General features: G+C 36.9%; 1 protein-coding gene across 1 annotated transcript in view; it reads right to left on the bottom strand.

Annotated features, from left to right (window-relative positions):
* PDGFC (platelet derived growth factor C) overlaps window positions 1–16,375 on the bottom strand; it is a gene marked incomplete at its 5' end in the record, with an annotated part of 86,246 nt that overhangs the window by 54,884 nt on the left and 14,987 nt on the right. The gene's annotated exons all lie outside the window — the stretch shown is intronic.

The following is a 16,375-nucleotide window of genomic DNA, read 5'->3' as shown; positions in this document are numbered from 1 at the left end:
ACTTTTATTTTATAATGCATTACACACAGAGTCTTAAACATAAGAAATGATCAATTTTTTAATAAACACATGCTAACTTTGGTTTGGAAGGTTTGGAGCAGTGGTGATCATTGAGAGCAGTATTGCCCTTTTAGAGAATGTTTCAGGAATTTTTAAAGGCATTTTAGGTTGTTTCAATGATTGGGGGTGAGGAGAGCATATGAAATGTAGTGGGCAAGGTCCATGGATGTTCAGTGGGAAGTCCTGAAAATGAGTATTTGCCCCACCTCCTCCATGCTTTTCAAGGAGTTCACTGGATATTCATTAGATGACATTTCTGCTATTGTTCATCTGAGTAGAGAATCTAATATTATCTTAGGTATAAACATAAATATGTTTTCCAGTTTTAGTTTAAGCCAAGTTTCCAGAAATTCAACTATCAAATAAGTAGAAGAAAGTTTCAATACTTTGGAACTTTACCAATAGTTATTTACTATTTTGAAAAAACATATCAGTCACAGGTATACTGCTTTTAACTATTTGCATCACAATTAAAATAATTAGATTTATCCATATTCATATGTATCTATATCTATATCCATATTTATATAGATATACAGATCTAGATATATAGATAGATATAGATAGATATTTTCTCACCAGAGGATTTTTTTAATTGATTTTAGAGAGAGAAAGGAAGGGAGAGAGAATGAGAGAAACATCAATATGAAAGAGAGACATTAATTGGTTGCCTTCTGTAAGTGGCCCAACAGAGGATAAATAGGTAATTGCTTATATAAATTGCACTTCAGAATACTAAACAGGACATTACAAAACTTCCGTTAAAAGGGAAGTCTGACATGTTTGAAAACCTATTTGTAATTTGTTTAAAAAGACTAAATTCAGTAGCTACCATACAAGTAAAAATAATATATTTTGTGCAGTATTGAATTTACAGAAGAAGAAAACTGTTGAAAAAGGACAATGTATATAATGAATTAATAATACTTATAAATCTTTGTCCAAAATAAGTATCCAGAATTCTCTTATGGCGTGTAACTTCACCTGTTTCAGCATCATTTTCTTCATCCTTAAATTGAGGATAATTCTACCTAACTCACTGGAATATTTTTTAAAAAGGAATAATGAGACAATACACGAGCAGTGCCTCAAACATTGTTGCCACTCAGTTGCCTCTCAATAAAGTTTGCTCCTCATGTCTATCCTGCATTGCTGCCCACACCTACCTTTTAATATACCTTAGTAGTTTGAAAGCAATAAATAAGAAAACGAGAGTACAAAGAGAAGAGGTTATTTCTGTTATGTCATGTGACAAGTCTGGGCTTATAAATTACATATGCACTAGCAGCCAATATAGCCATTCCAGGAATTTTGGTGTATGTGTGTGATGGGACCAGGGAGGGTGGGGTCAGGGGTAAGAAGAGTTGGGTACAAAGACCTAAGTAGTTATTGCAGCTATATCTGATACAGAAGTTGATAACTACCATTTTAAATCAAATGATAATTTTTACATCAAGATTGTTTACTTGTGAAACAAAGCCTCTACCGATAGAGTATCTGTCCGTTGTGTGCCTATCTGGTGCAGGTTACCATCACTGCTGGTTTGCAGAGAGCCAGCTGTCAGGCCTGGCCAATAATTCTACAAGCATTTAGGAAGCACTGACTGGGTATAAAGTGCTATGCTAGAGTCTCAGGATACAAAGATGAAATTATAGCTTCTTTGGGCTCAGGGTCTATAAAACATTTTGGTGAGCGCTCTAATGAGAGAATGTAGGAAATACTGTGGAATACTGGCAGAGAACGAGTAATTCTATACAGTGAGATTAGGGTCAGCTTACAAAGAAACATTTGGGCTGTCAGTGAGTACTGATTGACTAGGGGTGGAAAGGGTGGGGTGGGGAGAATGGAAGTGCATTCCAGCAAGAAGTACAATACATAAGATGTAATAGAAGAAAGAAGGGGCCAGGCACGGTCAGTTGTGAATAGAGGATGGAAAACAAAGAAGTAGATGGAGATCAAGCTGGAAAAATAAGTGTAGGTGAGGAGGTATTTCAGAGTCAGATATTCAAATATTATTTTGTAGGCTAGTGTTGCTAACAGGTAAACACATTTCAACAGGGAGTTTGTTTCTTTAAAATAAAGTTAAGATTTTAAAAAGTAGAATTTCACTAAAAAAAAATCTGGATCTTTGTTAAATTTGAAAATCTGGTAATAGTAAATATCATTAATGTGACCATGAGGGCTCAAATCTCCAGAGTTGGTGTCAGCTCCAGGAGAGGAGCTATCTTTGTTTAATTTACTGTCTTATCCCTAGCACCTACATGCCTGGCACATAGTAAACACTGATAATGAAGGAATGACAGCTGAGCCTCTGTTCCTTCATATCAACTCAGGCTGGGACCAAGGGGAAATAGTGGTAGATGGGACATGCTCTTTCTAATTTTTATTGTTTTAAATGTTTTTATTGATTTGAGAGAGGAAGGGAAAAGGAGAGAGAGATAGAAACATCAACGATGAGAGAGAATCATTGATCAGCTGTCTCTTGCATGCCCCACACTGGGGATCAAGCCCACAATTCAGGAATGTGCCCTGAGTGGGAATCGAACCATGACCTCCTGGTTCATAGGTTGATGCTCAGCCACTGAGCCATGCCAGCCAGGCATAATTTTTAAAAATCCCCATATACTTTTGATGCTGCTTAAAAAACAAACAAACACCCAGATCTGCATTAATTTACATTAATTGCTCATATCGGCAGCTGAGTTTGTCACCCTTGCAGCATACAAGGCACAGCCAGGAGGTTTCAATAAAGAAGGAACATAGAATCATCACATACTTGAGCAATGCCAGGAAACAACATTTTAAGTGTTGGTCGAAAGAAAAGACCCTTTAACAAAAACATCCTGAAAAGGAGCTGCACGGAAACAAGAGAAAAGCCCCTGTGAGCGATGGCAGAGAACTAAGGGGCACTATCCACCATAGGTGAGTTGGTCAATGAAGAAAAAACAAAGAAGTTCTGACAATGATGAAGTCATATGCAATAAACTGGTTGGGCAAGACACATCCTGCCAAAATGTATCTTCACACCATTTTCAAAATAACTACTATAATCTTTCTAATAGAAGTGCCTAAAAGAAAAGAATATCATCTGGAACAAACCTAGAACTAACTCACATAACCATTTTAATGGAGTATATTTAAAAGGCATTTTTAACCATACACAGAAATATCTAGATTATAAATGTTAAGAATTCATTAAGGAAGAAATAAGTCTTAAGGCTTGCCTTATCTAACTTATATCCTGATATTAAAAATTAAGTCCTGCAAATAAGAGAGTGACACGAACAGTGTTACATTTTCATGGAGATTTTCGACTGAATTTCATGCCATTAAAAAAAAAAACCCACACGCTAATCTTTGTAGCAATTTCTGCATTTGCAGGTAGACAGCTGGCAATTAATTCTTACATGCTCATACAAGTTTGGCACAAACATTTATCATAGTGCTTTAAAAATCTACGGTTTTTCATTCCCTGAAGGTTAACTGAAATGAACATCTAAAAAAGTACTATGTCCTTTGTGTATAAAACAGTAGAACTTAACATATACTACTAATTGTTTTATAGTAAATTAGGCATTTTAAGATTTTTTTTCAGAAGCGGTATATAACAATCACCCACTTATTCTACCATTATTTTTTATTAGCACACCCAATAATTGTTTAGATGTCTATGGAATTGAAAATTATTAATAATATTATTATTTACTAAGGTTTCCCCTCTTAATCAAAACAGTAAATCCTCTTGCTAAAGAATATAGTCACAAAAATAGCTTTTTTTAAACTTAAATCTTACTCAAAATCATGTAAAATGGACCAAGTGAAGATCTACCTGTGAAGTATTCGCAAGCCTCATTGTTCCTATCAAGACTTCAAAATAAAAAAGAACAAAACAAAAACCATTGCCACTTGACATCATATTTCTTTTTAACTTGTCTGAGAATATACTGTGGATGGAAAAAGGCACCATTTGAAGTTCTTATTTTTATGATAGAATGCCATTGCAGAATATGGGATTCAGTGCAGATGTTGGTTGGTTTGATATACCATAAAATAGTCCAAAACATAAAGAACATGAAGACAGAAAAAAATGGCATAAAATTATTCTATAGGCCTTATCAAATGAAAGGGAGATCATAAAACCACTTGATTTAATACAAAAATCAAATCACAAAGCATACGCATCCTTAAATACAGAAATCTGCACATGCCCAGATGACTGTACTGGAGACATGGTAATCCTATAAGTCACTCTTAAGTATTAATTTCCAACATGCACAATTGCTCACATCAGTATTTAAAGGATTTACTAAACCTATTTTATGAGCCAATCAAACATCACTTTCTCACGGCAACATGATACACAGCACACAGTGCTAAGTGGTTTATAATGATCACTCCCTTTCTCTAACATACCCCTGGGGACCCAGGAGGATTTATGTTCTTTTATGTTTAACAAACAAGTCTGGTATTGTAGACAAAATTTTCATCCTCATGTGGGAAGTTAAAGACTGTGAGGCCAGGAGGACTGCTTTCTTACTCCTAAGGATTGTAAGGAGTATACCAAAGAAATAAATTCACTGGTAAACAGAATTGTCAGACACCCAGCTTCAAAAATAAACCAACCCTGAAAAACAGGCTGTTTCTAGTTCATACGAACTAAAACTCTGTCAATTAAATCTGCCCTATGAATTATGGAATCTGACGGGAGCGGGAAATCCTGCCAACAAATAGATGTGGATCTTAAAAAGGCCTGGCTCTGCAAGTGTCAGCTGGAGTCTGAGCTTGTTGGGAAAAGTAATGACATTAATAAGATGACAGTTATTCTACAGGGCTTATTGGTTTAGCCTTCAGTTTAGCAGAAGACCCCTCATACAGAGAACATAAGTTTTAGATCCCTATTTGGAACCAGAGTGTTCATCCATGCTTTAACTTACATTGAAAATAAGTTTTAAAAATAATAACTATATTGTTACTTCATTTGTATACATTAACTCATTTAATCCTCACAAAAATCATAAAAAAATTGATAATGTTATTGCACCCATTTTATATTTTATAAAATACTAAAGGCCCAATTAGTGCAAGGGGCTTGGTTCTCACAGCCTGGTGGCTTGCCTCGGCCCTCGCAGCCCCGGCTTTGTCCAGAAGGTCATTCGGCTGTCTGGTCTAATTAGTATATTACGCTACAGTGCTAAGTGGTTTATAATGATCACTCCCTTTCTCTAACATACCCCTGGGGACCCAGGAGGATTTATGTTCTTTTATGTTTAACAAACAAGTCTGGTATTGTAGACAAAATTTTCATCCTCATGTGGGAAGTTAAAGACTGTGAGGCCAGGAGGACTGCTTTCTTACTCCTAAGGATTGTAAGGAGTATACCAAAGAAATAAATTCACTGGTAAACAGAATTGTCAGACACCCAGCTTCAAAAATAAACCAACCCTGAAAAACAGGCTGTTTCTAGTTCATACGAACTAAAACTCTGTCAATTAAATCTGCCCTATGAATTATGGAATCTGACGGGAGCGGGAAATCCTGCCAACAAATAGATGTGGATCTTAAAAAGGCCTGGCTCTGCAAGTGTCAGCTGGAGTCTGAGCTTGTTGGGAAAAGTAATGACATTAATAAGATGACAGTTATTCTACAGGGCTTATTGGTTTAGCCTTCAGTTTAGCAGAAGACCCCTCATACAGAGAACATAAGTTTTAGATCCCTATTTGGAACCAGAGTGTTCATCCATGCTTTAACTTACATTGAAAATAAGTTTTAAAAATAATAACTATATTGTTACTTCATTTGTATACATTAACTCATTTAATCCTCACAAAAATCATAAAAAAATTGATAATGTTATTGCACCCATTTTATATTTTATAAAATACTAAAGGCCCAATTAGTGCAAGGGGCTTGGTTCTCACAGCCTGGTGGCTTGCCTCGGCCCTCGCAGCCCCGGCTTTGTCCAGAAGGTCATTCGGCTGTCTGGTCTAATTAGTATATTACGCTTTTATTATTATAGACTAGAGGCCCGGTGCATGAAAATCATGCACTCGGGAGGGTGGGGTCCCTCAGCCTTGCCTGCACCCTCTCACAGTCCAGAAGCCTTCAAGAGATGTCTGACCGACAGCTTAAGCCGGCAATCAGACATCCTTAACGCTGTCACAGAGGCGGGAGAGGCTCCTGTCACTGCCATTGCACTTGCCAGCCATGAGCCCAGCTCAGGGCTTCTGGCTGAGGGGCGCTCCCCCTGTGGGAGCACACTGACCACCAGGGGGCAGCTCCTTCATTGAGCGTCTGCCCCCTGGTGGTCAGTACATGTCATAGTGACTGCTCCTTCCGCTGTTCAGTCGATTTGCATAGTATAAACACTATATGTGGAAGAACATACAATATTACTGATTGACAAAAAAGCACAGATTTACCAATTTTTTAATAAAAATCCCAACAAACCTTCTAAAATATTTGTACAAAATAATAATAGAGCAAATATTAGGTAGTGCATGCTATATAACAGATACTTTATAACTATTGACTGATTTAATTTCAAGCACAATCACTCCATAGCCACTGTTTTATACACATACTAGAGGCCTGATGCACGAAATTTTGGCAAGGGTAGGCTTTCCTTCCCCTGGATGCCGGCTTCGCAGCCCCCGATAGCCCTGCAGAGGGTGGCCTGGGCCTCCCTCTTTAGGACAATCGCGGAGCCCCCCCACCCCCAGTGGCCTGGGCCTCCCTCTGTGGGGTGATTGATTGCGGAGCCCCCCCATCGATCGCCCCACAGAGGTTGTCCTGGGCCTCCCTCTGCAGGGCGATCGTGGGGCAATGGCGGGGCCCCCCCGACCAATCACATCACACCTGCCTTGGTTGGCCTGGCCCCAGTGCATGTCATAGCGTGGTAGTCTGTAAGGTCATCTGGATGGTTGTTCTGATGTTCGGTCGTTCAGTCGATTTGCACATTACACTTTTATTATTATAGATTATAGATGGGGAAACAGGTACAGGGCAGTAATGAAACAAGGCAAAAGTCATTACAGCTAAGAGAAATAGAGCTGGGGCAGTAATCTTGCTTTATTTAAACTTCAGAGCTCGTATTCTTAACCATTACACAATGCTGTACCCAGTTAAACAGGACAAAACAAAGGCTCATCCAACTCAATATGTCACTATTTATAATCTACCATTGAGAATTCTGATTTAAACTCTCCATATTTTCTTCTTCAAAATGAGAGAGGATTAAACAAGAGAATAAATATAAAGTGTTTAATAGTCTTTAACAAATAAGTTTCTCAGTAATAAGTGGTTTTGTTTGCTTTTAAATAATGGCTATTATTTCAACCACATATGCAACCCATGGAAGATTCCGCCCTGTAAGAGTGGACCTCAGAGGCCCTCATACTGTGAGACATTGTGTGGATCACTACTTTTGGCTCATGGCATACCCCAGCCTTCTTGGTCATTCTTCCCTGTGGGAGGAAGTATGTGTCTTGAATCTAATTTGCCTAGAACAATATAAGCAAATATATATATAATATATATATATAGTTTCTCCTTTCATGTAGTTGAAGACAGATTCATCAATAGACTGTGAAAATAATGAATACTTAATTTCTGTGTCAGTATTTTATATCCTATAAAAAAGCATAATAATAGTATCAAGTTCAACTTAGAAATTGTTGTAGGGATTATTGAGTTAATATATAAAAAGCATTTTTTTGCTCAGCATTTTTTCCAAGACTGATCAGTCATTGAAAAGTAGACCTAGTCTCAGTTTATTACTACTTGTGTGTAGGTATGCATTTTTTTTAAAGATATTTTATTGATTTTTTTTTTACAGAGAAGAAGGGAGAGGGATAGAGAGTTAGAAACATCAATGAGAGAGAAACATCAATCAGCTGCCTCCTGCACACTCCCTACTGGGGATGTGCCCGCAACCAAGGCACATGTCCTTGACTGGAATCGAACCTGGGACCCTTGAGTCCGCAGGCCAATGCTCTATCCACTGAGCAAAACTGGTCAGAGCTAGGTATGCATTTTTATAGAAACACCACCTCATATCATTGTACTATTAATTAAATAATGCCAGGAGATCTGGTATAGTATTCATGTTCTTCTCTACTCTAAGGACAAATTTTAGTTGTCTTCATAACTATCTTGTAATTAGTTTTACAAAAAATTCTCATTAACATCTAGGCCTGCCTGGTGTGATGCTCTGTGGCATCTGACTGCTTATTAACTGCATAATAATTGCATACTCACTATTAAATAAGTAATAATTAAATATCAGTTCATAGGAATGACTGACAGTACAGAGTGGGCAAAAGTAGGTTTATAGTTATGAGTCCACAAAACTGAGTTTATTCTTATGTTTTATTATTTATTACTGTATTATTTATTATTATTAACCAACTTTTTCCCACCACTGTATACCTTTATTACATGTGCCAACAACGGAACCCACTGTAATATTGAAAGAAAGTTGAGGGAGCAAATTTTAAAATGAAATTAACATTCTGCTCAGACTAAAGCAAAATTTTTCTCTCATGAATTATCTTGTCACTTTCCCTTCTACTTTAAACACACACAATAAGAATAAAGAGAGTGTGCCAGTAGAGGTAGGTGGGTATAGCAAAAAGGTAAGACCTCCTCCAATGCATCCCAATCACTGAATTTAGAATATCTAAGAATATTAAAATGGGAATGTATATATCAAGGTTTACTTAAAGGGCATCAAATTTAAGATTAAGAAGGAAGGGTTGTGAATATGCCCTCATCTACCCAGCCCCCAAACTCTTCCAGGCATAGGAAACCCACAATAACCACTACTGAAAGGCACCCTACGGGCTGCTCCTCCTGTATGAACTTTGAATAGCTGAATGTCATTGCCTAAACATATTTACCAAAGGCCATGACATCATTCATCAAGACATCTTTGAAGGATTTTGCTATGGGTTAACTTCTTTCCGTTTTTATCTATACTGCATCCTTGCTACATTTGCAAATACCAAGGCATTCTAGATATGGATTTATCTACCAGTAAGGCTAAGGGAAACATTTAAGTAGTATGATAATAAAATTTGGACAGGATTCATGTAATTCTTATAAAGCATTATCATAACTTCAGGCAAGATTTTAAAATAAAATATTTATTTTATTTTATGATCATCAACATAAGGCATTTTAAAGAGCTCATCTGTTTAGATATACAAATTTACCTTTTTGTGATCATGTCTGTGAAAATGATGAAATGAGTTTCCTTTAGAATATACCAAAGTGAAATGTAAATGTTAATCCTTTCAGGATATCAGAGAATTTAAAGTACAGTTCTTGAATATGAGTGTTAAAAAACTTCAAATATATATATATATTTGAGCATTTATACTTACTGAATATTTATTTTATAACAAAATAAGTTCTCCTAAATGCAGTCTGAAAAAAAAATCCTCTCAATTAAAAAAAAAATCTTTTAGACATTCCAGCATAATTCATTATTTAACATTTTGACATCAGTAAAAACAGATTGAAACACTTGTGCTGTAACAAACACAAATAGATGAACAGATTTTCATCCTGATTGATGAACTGATCATTTTAAGGAAATAGGTGTGCAATATAAAATGGCTCTAGGCTTCAGGTTCCTCTTTGGCAAAATAAAGGAATGAACTAGATAGTATAGAAGGTTTCTTTTTTTTTTAACTCCTAGCTATTTTTTTTTCTGGTTTGAGAACCAAAAACATTTCCTTTGGTGTGTTTAGCTATGTCAAAAATACACAGCTTATACCCAGAGCATGTTATTAGAATATTACACACTACAGTATGTTCTAGAAACTTTTATTATTTTCCAAGGTCTGTACAGCACTGTTACCACCAAATTATCATAACTATCTACAGGCAAGATGCATGGAAACCAACTTATAAATATCACTCTCTTATGAAATGAGAAAAAAACATATACTAACAAAAGTGTTGAGTGGCTAAGCTAATGCACTACACAGTGCAATGCTGTATTGTGCAAGGCCTACCCTCTGATCACACAGGCCCAAGATTAGGAGAACCTTAATCCCATCAAGGAAAGTGACTCCACCTCCACCTCTACCAAAGATGTCATAACACCTCCTCCTAACTAAGTCACTTTCACAAAACTCTTCCAAAATGCCAACTGGTAAATGGGGGAGACCTACAGCTACCATAGACTCATGTACTGTCTTGCAGGACAAATTTATTTTTATTCACCATATAGCACAAATCACATCTTCAAAAGTCAGCCTTTAGAACACAGAAGCACATTTCAGAATGTATTTGACATAACCTCTATCTGACTCCTCGAATAAGAAGTATATCCCTTATCCCTTATCAAATCCTAGAGGCCCGATGCATGAAATTCATGCAAAAGTAAGCCTTCCTTCCCCCTGGTGGCCGGCACCAGCTTCCCTCTGCCACCCAGGACCCGGGCTTCCTTCAGGCTGCCTGCAGGCACCCAGGACCCAAGCTTCCCTCGCAGCCCCGGCTTCGTCCGGAAAATCATCTGGAAGGAGGTCTGGAAGGATATCTGGTCTAATTAGCATATTATGCTTTTATTATTATAGATAATACCAATAAAATTGGTTCAAAAAAACAATAGTAGAATGAGATCTGGTATAAAAGAGGATGCTTAATAAATGAAAAAAGTTTTTATTATCTAATGAAAATTCTTAGTTTTCTAAACTTTCTAGTTTTTCATTCACCTATAGTGTTTAAGTTATAAGATTGTTTCCAACAACTAACAGGAATTTTACTTATATTTCATATGCTTTTCCACCTTTTCTTCAGTGATCACTATATAGCATATATGCATATATATTTTTACATAACTTTAGGATATGTATGCATGTACATATATACATACACACATATGTGTGTGTGTATTTAGGGTATGAATATTAAGAATACAGTATAGGTATAATGGGTGAAATTATACTTATATCACTTTAATTTTTATATTACCCATTAGGTAAGTATATATTTACTTTAAGGATATTCATTATCAATCTATGCAATTATTGTAATCTCCTAGAATACTTCAAAAACATAAATAAATATGCACTCCAGAGACAGAGTTAGGTAAAGCTGGTATCAATTTATTTTAAAAAGGGTTTAAGAAAAAAACCCACACAAAACAGCAACAGAATTTCATAGACACAGACAAAAATATGATGATTACCAGAGAGAAAAGAAGGTGGAGGGAGTTAGAAGAGGGAAAAGAGGGAATAAATGTTGTGTAAGGAGACTTTACTTGGGTGGTAAACACACAATATACAGATGAGGTATTATAGAACTGTTCACCTGAAACCTATATAATTTTATTAACTAATGTCACCCAATCCTGTATGATAAAGAGCTAATATGCTAATTAGACTGGGCGGCAGAACGACCTTCCTGAATGACCAGTGGGTGGGGGGGAGGGGGAGCGTAAGGCAGCCGTGGCTGCGGGGGCCAAGCCCCTTGCACGAATTTCGTGCATTGGGCCTCTAGTATATTCAATTAAAAAAAGGGTTTACTTAACAATTTTGAAACAATCAATCTTCACTAGAGAACTGGATTCTGTGGAGACTAAAATAAACCATCTAATGGAAATTTAGTGAACCATAGACATGAATATCATCTCTGAGATTTCAAATCTTGACAAAAGAACAGTAATTTAACCCCTTTTGTGGGAAATTTAGAATATCAGAAATTAGAGAAACAAGTCATCCTATTCATACCACATGTTAAAAGTATGAAAACAACTTTTTTGACTCTCATGTTCACTCTTTCCACTATGACAAAAGATTTATGGGATATATGAGATTATATATGAGATTATATTTCCCACAGAACCTGATTATATAGAGAACCTGATGAGAGAGAGAGAGAGAGAGAGAGAGAGAGAGAGAGAACTCATTTCTCAAGAAACAAAATAAAACAAAAATCTTCACATGAAAGGAAACATTTCAGATTGTTAGGTGATTTGATCACTGTAATAAGTCCTGCTAAGGCGATTACTTCATATTTTGCAGCAAGAAAGGGGAAATAAGAAATACTAGGCTTGGTGCCCACTTGGCTAAATCTGCCTTCCTGGGCAATATCCCTAGGCAGGGTTTTTTGGCCTTAGGTTTGTTTTATTTTCCTCTTCTCACTTTTGAAATTTTTCCCTTGCTCTGTATTTATTTCTTTCCTTATCCTGTTAAAATGACCCCTTTAAGGTGCTTTAATAGCCAGGATTCCTACCATAGCCTTTAATAGGTTCCTGTGCTACCAGAAAATTTAGCAGCTTTTAACAGTTTCAAACGTATCACTCACTTCATTTCCTCTTTTGCTCCAGATGTTTTCTCTTAGATTTCTCACTCCTTGACAGAAATAGGATAGCCTTTTTTATATTATCTCATGACTTCTATTCATATACCCCAAAATTTTTATCTACCTACTTATTACCTCAATTCCCCTCTCTGAAAAATGCCAGGAATCAATCATGCATCTCACTTCTTAATGGTATTAGTCTTATAGGTAGACAAGAACATAATAAAAATAAAGATGAGCGTTCCAAACCATTTGGTAATGTGAGACCCTCTGTTTAATATTATTTCAGTAATTTGATAGAACCAACAGAAACTAGGCCTCGTTAGTTCAGAAAAGCTGTGTTAATTAGCACACACATAGGCAAAATTGAGGTCCAACAAATAGCCACTTATAGTCATGTATGGATTCTGGTTTCAATTATAAAGCTGTTTATATTTTCACTTAAACTAGAGTTTAAAACATGAAATATGCATTTAAATGCCTTTAAAATATTGTTTAGCATAGGGCAATTCCAAATATAAACTTAGACTATAAGCTCTTTAAAGGCAGAAACTGCAATTATTTTTATTTTTTTTATTTTTATTTGTTTGTAATCTCCATGTCCCCAGACTTTATCTACTATGGGACACTATGGCACAAGGACCCATTCCATTTGGTTGGTCTAAGAACTAAAATATTTCAAATGCTGAAGGAAAACAAAAGATCAAGCAGTGGGCCTTCTCCTTGTACCCCCACCCCAAGCATCAGTTCAGGGATCTGATGAACATAGACAACTTTCCATTCTACTTGCGAGCCTTTGGGCAACTGCGTAATTGTGGGTTACTTGGGGCTTTAGTTATTTGTGAACCTCAACCTGGGCGAGACTGCCTATTTCACCAGATGGCAAATATGATCACATTTTTTAGTACAGCAACTCCAGCAGTAATATCCCTGTCATAGGTCAAGAACGTACTTTATATCACCAAGTTATGACTAATGGGTTCCAAGCACATAACGGCGGTACATTTTGTTGGATATACTTAGAAATTGCATAATGGCAACTTTTTAAATATTGAGCATGGAATCCTTTGTTTTAGAGGGTTCCATGCTCAATATTTAAAACGTTGATTGATTTAAGCTTCTCACTATCAATCACATTACTCCCAACACTCCTCTTGGCACATGTTCACTTATTCTTCAGATTTGAGCTAAATATGACCTCCTCTGAGAAGCTGCCTGTGAGTCCCACAGCCAAAGGCTGCAGCTTTTCGCAGCATGGCCCACACCACACCCGTTACGATTTTGAATTATATGTTTTTAAGTGCTTGTCCCCTTACGAGTCAATGCTTTCTGGAAGCCAGGGGCCCATCTAATAATCTTTTTAGTCCCCAAATGTAGCATGATATTTGGTGCATACATAGCAGGGACTAAATGAGTGTTGTGTGATGGATGGAGGTTGGTTGAGTGAGCTTACACATACATCATATGCTAACGTGCATACATATATCCAAATATATAGAGACAGAGCACACCACCAAAGAGTCATGATTATACATGTGGTATTGAAGTATTCCTATATAAGTAATATTTATACTCTTGATCATTTTTTCTTTTTCCCCCCAGTTCTGGCTATTCACAAACAAGCATGACTTACTGTCTTTAAAAATGCAAATAGCTTTTTAAAAAAGACACTAGACTTCATTCAAATTAATAAGTCAGACATTATTTTTGGAAATTCTTTATAATGTTATCATCCTTCATATTCTCACATACTGGCCATTCATCTGGTGAGCACTTTGATTTCGCTGTATGTACGTGGCAAACTAGCTTAATACTTGTTATGCAACATGCTGTATTTTAATTCAATGGCTTAACTATCTTACTGCTTCTTTTTCAAATCTGTCTCCTCTGACTAGGAAGCTCAGCTAACTCAGGACACATACTTCATCCACAGGGGTCGCCTAAGACCATCCTGCATATCAGATATTTACATTAAGATTCATAACAGTAGCAACATTACAGTTATGAAGTAGCAACGAAAATAATTTTATGGTTGGATCACAACATGAGGAACTGTATTTAAAGGGCCAGAAGGTTGAGAACCACTGCTTAACCCATACTTTTCCTCCTCCATCCTCCACACACCATTTCTCTACACCACTGTGAGACTTTTTGCTTTAAAAAACAGGCCTATTTAATCAAGCCATTTTCATAGAACATACAGGGACACACATGTCATATACAAAACCATCAATAGTAATTTATTTTCTTCTTTGTCAAGTCAGAAGCTTGGATGTTCTATTTTTATTTTAAATTTAATACATATAATTCTGGGTTATAGGTTGGTATTTTGAGAGTTGGTTCATATAAGCCTGTTTTTGAGAAACCAATCACTGTTCAATGTGCCATTCATATCAGATTTTGAGTTATCTCAGCTAAAGGCTGCATTCCAGTGGTGAACTCGTGAAGGTAAATATTAACTGTTGATGTATCTTGGCAGCCATCCTACTGGTGACCTCCTACCAGCCTGTTCATGTCTGTTCAGATGTCTATCCTTTGCAAATACATTCTATTCTTCACAATTTAGCATTTAATTTCAAATTATCTTGTTTCCTTCAAGCGAAATGTTCCCTGAGGACTAGGGTTATATTAACATTTCTGCTCAATTGCTCAGGCCTCATTAACCTGGGTGGGTGTTCAATAAGCACATATTAAATCTCTCATTACAGGAGCATCAATTCACATCCCCTAATCACAGCCCAGTAAACGAGAGCATAATTAAACTTGAACTTTGTTCCAATTGTAAAAGATTTGATGATCACAAATTCCTATTATTAGCAAACAGTTTGGGGATGGAATTATGTATTGTAAACCTATGGCTACTTTATTATCAAAATCATCAAATATGAAGTCAATTCTTTAAATGATCATGACTTTCTTAATGATTTAAACTCTTTTACAAGGTGTTATTTTTATTTAGTTTTAGGATGAACAGAAAAGAACAAGTCCAATAATGATGTTTTTTCTTGCCTAGCAAATAAGCTAACAGCTAATAGAGATAGTGAAAATTCTATTCTTGTATAAAACTAAACCTTAGGCAGTGATTCTCAACCTGTGGGTTGCGACCCCTTTGGGGGTTGAACGACCCTTTCACAGGGGTCACCTAAATAAATCCTGCATATCAGATATTTACATTACGATTCATAACAGTAGCAAAATTACAGTTATGAAGTAGCAATGAAAATAATTTTATGGTAGGGAGTCACCACAACATGAGGAACTGTATTAAAGGGTCGCGGCATTAGGAAGGTTGAAAACCACTGCCTTAGAGCAAAGGTGTGGATACCATCCCTACCATTTACTACTCTGTATATTTGGACAAATTTATATCCTCTTTTAGCCTTTATCCTCCTTTGTAAAATAGGGATAATACCAACTGTGAAGGGTTGTTGGAAGATTAGAGTTTATGTGGGTAACTAATTAGCTCAGGGTTTGGCAAAGAAGAGGTGCTCAATAAATGGTAGACTTTATTACATGGCACCTATCTGCTTGGGTTCTCTACCAGGCCCTCAGCCTGGGAGCATCAGAAAAGGAATGCAGTCTGCAAGCCTGTAACCTTCAAAGGTCATCTTCACACTAATAAAAGACAAACATGCAAATTGACTGTACTTTCGCTATGCCTTGAGCCACACCCACCAGCCAATCAGAGCGGCTATATGCAAAATGACCCAACCAAGATGGCGGCGGGCAGCCACGGAGCTGGAGCAAGCAGGAGGCTTGGTTGCCCCAATGATGGAGGAGGCCAACTTCCTGCCTGTGGCAGCTGGCTCTGAGCTCCTCTCAAGGCTACAAAGTTTCAATTATAGAAGGTAAATAAATCCTAGATACCTGCTTTCAGGCGGCCCTGGACAGTGGCCACGGAGCTGGAGCCTTGGGTTGCCCCTGGCGATGGAGGAAGCCAAGCCCTCTCCGGCTCTGAGCTCCACTCCAGGCTACAAAGTTTCAATTATAGAAGGTAAATAAA

Source organism: Myotis brandtii, unplaced genomic scaffold (assembly GCF_000412655.1).
Source record: "Myotis brandtii unplaced genomic scaffold, ASM41265v1 scaffold136, whole genome shotgun sequence".
NCBI classification, from domain to species: Eukaryota; Metazoa; Chordata; class Mammalia; order Chiroptera; family Vespertilionidae; genus Myotis; species Myotis brandtii.
The sequence above is the reverse complement of the archived record's forward strand: the minus strand, read 5'-3'. Positions and strand labels throughout refer to the sequence as shown.